Raw genomic sequence first — 9,071 nt, forward strand, 5'->3', positions numbered from 1 at the left:
CTTATGGCCTATGCATTATGTTCTACTTCTCTGCCTTTCTTTTCAACCTCTGTAGCCATACGGATTTTTTTTTGTTGACCAAAAGTGCTCCTTTTCATACCAAAAAGGAATTATTAAAATAGTGACAATTATTATAACCATGGTATTAATATTGACAGCCAATGCAAGGGCAATCTAAACCTTTTAAGTTACAAGTTTTAGTTCTATGTATTTATTGATTCTTAATAACTCGAACAATTAAAAAATAAAAATGGATGAAATACAGTGAAATCATAAAAAAAGAGAACTATAGTTTGTAAAAGATAATGTGATTAGCATTAACGCATCTTAATGAAAATGCATCTAAATGTGTGATGTTTTGGAAGCAGATACATGATATTGCAGGTATACCAACGGTTGAGGGTGGAACGTTAGAAAAATAAATTGTTATTTGATAGCAATGTTGATAATAAATTGTTATTTGTACATTATATATCTTGATAATAAAGACACTACAACAAAGCAGTAGATTAGCGACGACCACCTTCCGTCGGTAATCCGTCGCTAAGAGGCATAGTGACGGATTAGCGATGATGAGGCGACTGTATGCTTACGTCGCGAATTTTTTGACGCTAACTGGCGACGGATTTATTCTGTCGCCAAGTCCGTCGCTAATTGCGACGGACTAACGAGCGTTGTATTTCGTCGTCAATCCGTCGGTACTAAACGGCGACCACGGCTTGGCGACGGATTTACGTCCGTCGCTAGATTTATATGAATAGCGACGGATGGTTCCGTCGCTAATCCGTCGCAAACACGAAAAAAAATTTAAAAAAAAAATATTTGAAAATTAAATACCGAGAACGGTACAATTTATATTTCCTGTACAATTTATATTTTCTGTAAATAAAAAACAAACCACACAAAAAATTTCATATAAAAAGAATCTACAACAATTAATCGTTCTACCTTAAAATTAACAAGTTTAATTATTTACAATTCAACAATTACAATTAGGAAACATAAAAAAATAGAACTTCTTCAACACAGTTCTCTAATCATCGCCAAGATTTTGTTCGTCTTCTTGTTCATTTCCTTCATCTGCCTCTTCAGCTCCGCTACGCTGATTATCGCTATCATCCTACACAAGAAAACAATAGTCAGTATTGATAAACAAAATATAATGAAATAAATTACACATTATATGTGATTCTAAAATGTGCTCATGTGTGTTCTAAGGCCATAAAAAAACTCTATATGCGATTCTATCATGCTCATATGTACTCTAAGGCAGGCAAAAAGTTATATATGTGATTCTATCATGCTCATATATGTGCGAAGGCAGTCAAAAAATTGAATATGTGATTATAGCATGCTCATATGTGCTCTAAGGCAGGAAAAGGAAAAAAAATTATATGTGATTCTATCATAAATGATATATGTTCTAAGGCAGTAAAAAAACTCTATATGTGATTTGTACATGCTCATATGTGTTTTAAGGTAGTCAAAAAACTGAATATGTGATTATAACAAGCTCATATGTGTTCTTAGGCAGTCAAAAAATTGAATATGTGATTATAGCATGCTCATATGTGCTCTAAGGCAGGCAAAAAAACTTTATATGTGATTATAGCATGCTCATATGTGCTCTAAGGCAATAAAAAAACTCTATATGTTATTATAGCATGATCATATGTGCTCTAAGGCAATAAAAAAACTCTATATGTGATTCTATCATGCTCATATGTGTGCTAAGGTAGTCAAAAAACTGAATATGTGATTATAACATGCTCATATGTGCTCTAAGGCAGTCAAAAAACTGAATATGTGATTATAGCATGCTCATATGTGTTCTAATGCAGTCAAAAAAACTTTATATGTGATTCTATCATGCTCATATGTGTTCTTAGGCAGTCAAAAAACTAAATGTGTGATTATAGCATGCTCATATATGCTCTAAGGCAGGCAAAAAAATTTATATGTGATAATAGCATGCTCATATGTGCTCTAAGGCAATAAAAAAACTCTATATGTTATTATAGCATGCTCATATGTGCTCTAAGGCAGGCAAAAAACTCTATATGTGATTCTATCATGCTCATATGTGTGCTAAGGCAGGCAAAAAGTTATATATGTGATTCGATTATGCTCATATGTGTTCTAAGGCAGGCAAAAAAACTTTATATATGCATATAGCATGCTCATATGTGCTCTAAGGCAATAAAAAAACTCTATATGTTATTATAGCATGCTCATATGTGTTCTAGGGCAATAAAAAAAATTTATATATGATTATAGCATGTCCATATGTGCTCTAAGGCAATAAAAAAACTTTATATGTGATTCTATCATGCTCATATGTGCTCTAAGGCAATAAAAAAACTTTATATGTGATTATAGCATGCTCATATGTGATCTAAGGCAATAAAAAAACTTTATATGTGATTATAGCATGCTCATATGTGCTCTAAGGCAATAAAAAAACTCTATATGTTATTATAGCATGCTCATATGTGCTCTAAGGCAGGCAAAAAACTTTGTATGTTATTCTATAATGCTCATATGTGCTCTAAGGCAGGCAAAAAGTTATATATGTGATTCGATTATGCTCATATGTGTTCTAAGGCAGGCAAAAAAACTTTATATGTGCATATAGCATGCTCATATGTGCTCTAAGGCAATAAAAAAACTCTATATGTTATTATAGCATGCTCATATGTGTTCTAAGGCAATAAAAAAACTTTATATGTGATTATAGCATGTTCATATGTGCTCTAAGGCAATAAAAAAACTTTATATATGATTCTATCATGCTCATATGTGCTCTAAGGCAATAAAAAAACTTTATATGTGATTATAGCATGCTCATATGTGCTCTAAGGCAATAAAAAAACTTTATATGTGATTATAGCATGCTCATATGTGCTCTAAGGCAATAAAAAAACTTTATATGTGATTATAGTATGCTCATATGTGCTCTAAGGCAATAAAAAAACTTTATATCTGATTATAGCATGCTCATATGTGCTCTAAGGCAATAAAAAAACTTTATATGTGATTATAGCATGCTCATATGTGCTCTAAGGCAATAAAAAAACTCTATATGTTATTATAGCATGCTCATATGTGCTCTAAGGCAGGCAAAAAACTTTATATGTTATTCTATTATCGTCATATGTGCTCTAAGGCAGGCAAAAAGTTATATATGTGATTCGATTATGCTCATATGTGTTCTAAGGCAGGCCAAAAAACTTTATATGTGATTATAGCATGCTCATATGTGCTCTAAGGCAATAAAAAAACTTTATATGTAATTCTATCATGCTCATATGTGTTCTTAGGCAGTCAAAAAACTGAATATGTGATTATAGCATGCTCATATGTGCTCTAGGGCAGGCAAAAAACTGAATATGTGATTCGATTATGCTCATATGTGTTCTAAGGCAGACAAAAAACTGAATATGTGATTATTCCTGAGAGGGACCTGGAATCGAAGATCCCCTTTCCAGAACAACGGCCTTGATCTCATTTCAGAGAAAGGGGGCGACAGTGTCATGGAAGTAGTTATTCAGTGATTCTGTAATGATCTGGCGTACATCATCACCAGAAAGAATAGTCTGCTGCTTGGAGCTTATGTCGGCGCAAGAAGTCGGTGAGCTGTAACTGGAAGAAGCAATAACTGGTGAAGTGTTCATATTACTCCCAAACCCGAACACGCGACCTTTTTTGGGTTCACCTGCTGCAGTCACCCATGCTGTAGGATCAAATGATGGATGCTGAGTAGCGTCATCGCCATATCGCTCTACCATTTGTTGCTCATATGCCTCCTACAAAATAATGTTTAAAGTATTCATTAATAATTAATGATAACATTATGATAACTTGCATATATATTGCAATGATTATTAATAGAATAAATACATACCATTGTCGTTCTCGCCTTCTTTGATACGAAGACTCTCGTGGTCTTCCGTTTATGTGTTTCAACAAACACATCCTTATATGGTACACTGCCTCCTTTTTTTGCTTCCTGCGAAGTTAAATGACAAAAGATTTAGTACACAAGTTTGCAACAATACTTATAAAATTAATATTATATGTTGATGAGTTACCATTTTCTTCAGGTGGCTCCCAAATGTCTTAGATCCACCTGTGTGTAGATGGGCTTCGAGCATCTTCGATCGATTTTGTGCAGCCTTCGTAGAGCGATTTCTAAATGCATCTCCCGCCCACTTATCGCACATTTCATCCCAGTAATCTCTCATGATAGTAATAGGGCCATGGCCCTTCCACAGTAATGGATCATCTACTACGCCATATGCTTTTTTTGTTGCAGTCTTCATAGTGTGCAGCATGTCTGCAAATCGATTGGCAGCCACCTTCTGCCACACCTTCCTTGCATCATTTTCTTCCACCGTAGTTTCGAAGCGATTCGAAGCCTACAAATATTTTCAGAAAGTTAGTAGACATTACTTAAATAAATTAAATATGAAACACACTAACTATGAGGAACAACTGTATACCATGAATGAGGACCACAATCTGTCTAACACCTCCTTTGGTTACTCTTTCCATTGAGAAACCGGTCCTGGTAGATGTTGAAGAAGTGAATTCCTAATCTCCCGTACTACTTCTTGTGGCTCAAACCTCGTGCTGCACATGAATTGTTACACAGTAAATATCAATATAAAATATTTATAAGATATGCAACAATTGAAAACAAAATACTTACGGTCGATTATCGATATACACTATTCGAATGAGTCTTCTTGTGCCAGCCTGAGAAGACCTTGTTTCCTGTCTTTGCTGTTGACTTGTGTGAACAACTGGTGTAGGTGGGTCGTGTACAGGCGCGACATCATCTGTAAAAAAATACATTAGAAATTCTCAGAATGCGCATTTGAACTAATCAAGCATCCAATTAGTTATATGATATACCTATCACAGAAGCCCGTGAAGATGAAGGCTGAACCTGACTACTACTGGATGAGCGACCACTATAACCTCTACGAACCATATTCTAACAAATAATATATGTCATACAATACATTCAAATAATTCACATCAAGTATTACAATGCATTCAAGTCATTCACATCAAGTATTACAATGCATTCAAATCATTCACATCAAACATTGTAATGCATTCAAATCATTCGCATCAAGTATTACAATGCATTCAAATAATTCAAATCATTCACATTAAGTATTGCAATAATTCAAATCATTCGTTGCATAAATTATAATACATTCAAATAATTTAAATCATTCACATCAAGTATTGCAATGCATTCGAATCATTCGTATCAAGTATTACAATACATTCAAATAATTCAAATCATTCACATCAAGTATTACAATGCATTCAAATAATTCGTATCAAGTATCACAATACATTCAAATAAAATTTTTAATCATTCACATCAAGTGTTGCAATACAACTCATGCATTCGCATAAGTATTACAATATATTCAAATAATTCAAATCATGCATTTGCATCAAGTATTGCAATGCATTTGAATCATTCGTATCAAGTATTATAATATATTCAAATAAAATTTTTAATCATTCACACCAAGTATTGCAATACAACTCACATCAAGTACTGCAATGCATTTAAATAGAGGTTTGTAGTATAAGATTTTGCTCACTAGCTTGAGAATTCTTCCTCGTCACTAGTTTGACCTTCTTCTTCTTCTTCTTCTTCTTCTTCTTCTTCTTCTTCTTTGTTTGCCCATCCACTTGGTACATCATTTGGATCACATTCCTCTATGAATGTTTCATCGGCCAATAGAGATATGACATGCATATCATGCGCAACATCGTGACCATAAGCGAAGTCATAGACATCATCTGATTGATAGTAATCGATGTCTTCAGCTAACTTATCTTCCTGTAACTGATCATACTCGGAGTATAGTTTGGACTTCACCTTGAAAACTGCCCACCATTCATTTCTATCTGACTTTTTTATACTCGGATATGAAGTATAATAAACTTGTTGAGCTTGCGAGGCTAATATGAATGGTTCATATGTTTCAAACCTGGATTTATGATTCACCTCCACAATGACTGAAGCTTTGTCGAGTCTTGTTGCAGTTGGATCAAACCAATGACACTTGAATAAAGTTACCCTGTTATTCATGCCTAAGTAAGTCAACTTCATTATTTCCTCTAGCTATAACACCGTAGTAATCATGTTCATTTTCACCGTAGCTGCTACCCTTGACACACACGCCACTATTTATCGTTGATTTGTTTATACCGTAATCTTTTGTATGGAATCGATAACCATTTACGATATACCCGTTGTAGCATTGCACAACTTTGGTCGGACCATTTTCTAAATCACATATTCCTTGATCTTTAACATCACCATGGCGAACCTACGCACAGACATAAACAATGATTGTGATCGCGATCAATTAAGTAACTTAGTGTTGTTTATAAGTACAAAATTTATGTTAGCTTCTTTACCAACTGTTTCAACCACTCCACAAACTTAGTTTCACATTCTTTTTGTACTTCTGCATCAGTGAGATGTGAAACTTCGCTTTGCAACTCCAGATCAAATCGTCTGCAAACCACAAATACTTATATTACCGAGCCATGTATCCACATATAGAACATAAAAGGATTTATAATTGAGTTGCATATACATATACTTACTCGATGTATGGGTCGATCGCTGAGCAATTAAAAAGAATATAGATGTGTGTTGCATCTTGCTCTCGATCTGTCAGTAGCCTTGATCGGCAACTACCAAATGCATGCCCAAGTGGTTGAAATATCGACAGCTTGTCAGCTACAGTTACTTGTTCTCCATCATCGTTATGGGGCGGGCATGTGTAACATGTTGGAATATGAGGTTCGAAGTATATAGATGAGAAATTTGAAATCTCTTCTAAAGTGTACGCCTCACAAATAGAGCCTTCTACTCTTGCTTTATTACGAACCTTTTTTTTAGGTCGAACATGCATCTGACAAAAATATACATTTCAAATTTTAAATATCTGTCATTAAAGAGACAAATATAAAAAAACATATACCTTTCAAATGGGTACATCCATCGATATTGCACAGGGCCACCAACCCTTAGTTCATATGGCAGATGTATGATCAAATGTTCCATAACATCGAAAAATATTGGCGGAAATATCTTTTCTAGCAGACAAACAGTGGTGATGAAAGAGTCCTCGAGATTCTTTACATCTGATACTATGACCTCCGATGCGCACAATGTTCTGAAAAATCCACTCAACTCAGACAATACCCCCCATATAGGTTTGTCTAACATATCATGGAATGCTAGGGGTATCAATTGTTGCATAAAGATATGACAATCATGGCTCTTCAACCCATATAACTGTCCATCGTCAATCTTCAAAGCCCAACTATTGACATACATGTTTTATTTGATCAGGTCCGAGCACGTACTTTGCCTTTGGTTTCAGTACTTTGTCATTATACTCTTTGAGTTCCAATTCTGGTCTTTTACATATTAATTTTAAATCCATACGGGCCTTCGGATTATCCTTCGTTTTTCCTTTAATATTCATTACTGTATTGAACACATTATCAAACACATTTTTCTCTACATGCATCACATCCAAATTATGTCATATCAATAGGGTCGGCCAATACGGTAGTTCCCAAAAAATAGATTTCTTCGTCCAATTGTGATCCTTCCCAAATCCACGGAAGGGTGTAGGACTGCGGGCATCTGTTAATACATCTGGAAAGTATCGCAATCTTCTTAGAATCTCTATGCCAGACAATCTTGAGGATGAACCTTCTGTTCCAGTTGTGTCTGCTTTAAACGCATTCTTTTATCGTCTGAACGGATGATCGCTGGGTAGAAATCGACGATGGCACTCAAACCAGCAAGGCTTTCTTCCATGCCTCAATCTAAAAGCTTTAGAATCCTCCATGCAGTACGGACAAGCCAACCTCCCATGTGTGCTTCAACCAAATAGCATATCATATGCAAGGAAGTCACTGATTGTCCATAGAACAACGACCTTCATGTTGAAATTTTGTTTTTTGTGGGCATCATACGTGGTAACACCGTCATCCCACAATACTTTTAGTTAATCAATCAATGGCCTTAAATATACATCAAGATTTTGGCCAGGTGAGGTCGGACCAGGGATCAACAAAGACAAGAAAAGATTTGGACGTTTCATACACAAGCTTGGTGGAAGGTTGTATGGAGTTACAAATACTGGCCAGCAAGAGTATGGAGTTGATCTACCCCCAAATGGATTAAATTCATCTGTACATAGACCGAGTCTAACATTTCGCACTTCCATTGCGAAGTTCTGATGAGTACGATCAAAGTGCTTCCAAGCTTCAACGTCAACAGGATGCGTGATCTTGTTTTCATCGTGTCGAACTTTATTTGCATGCCATCTCATGTGTTTAGCTGTCCTTGAAGACATATACAATCGCTGCAATCTAGGAGTGATAGGAAAGTAGCAGAGCGACTTGTATGAAACTTCATTTGATCTTGTGCTACCATTGCCTCTTGTCTTTGGCTTGAACCGAGGATGCCCACATGACGGGCATGATATGTTGTTTTCCTGCTCCTTGAAATACAACATGCAGTGATTTGGACAAGCATCAATCTTTTTGTAACCCATACCTAGAGCGTTGACCATAACTTTCGCACGATAGAAATTTTGTGGCAATTTCTCATCTTTGGGCAACATACTCTTCACAATCATGCACAAATGATCAAAACATGATTGACTCAAATTATACTCGGACTTCAAATTCATTAGTTGAAGAACTACAGACAAGATAGTGTGACTCTCACAACCGTTCCAAAGTGGCTCATCAGCATCTCTAAGTAAATCATAAAATCTACTAGCTGCATCGTTTGGTGATTCTTCATCTACGGCAGTTCTTACATCACTAGAACTCATAGCAAAACCCAGTTATGTTCCTGCGGCATCAAATATCAAATCCGTATATGGATTATCGTGCACCACATTCACCCATGCATCAAAATCGTTTCTAAATTCTTCTCCATGAAACATCCAGTTCTGATAATCACTCACAAAACCCTTCCTGTATAGGTGATGTCTAAC

This window comes from Nuphar pumila, chromosome 5 (genome assembly GCF_984573655.1).
Source record: "Nuphar pumila chromosome 5, dmNupPumi1.hap1.1, whole genome shotgun sequence".
Lineage (NCBI taxonomy): Eukaryota > Viridiplantae > Streptophyta > Magnoliopsida > Nymphaeales > Nymphaeaceae > Nuphar > Nuphar pumila.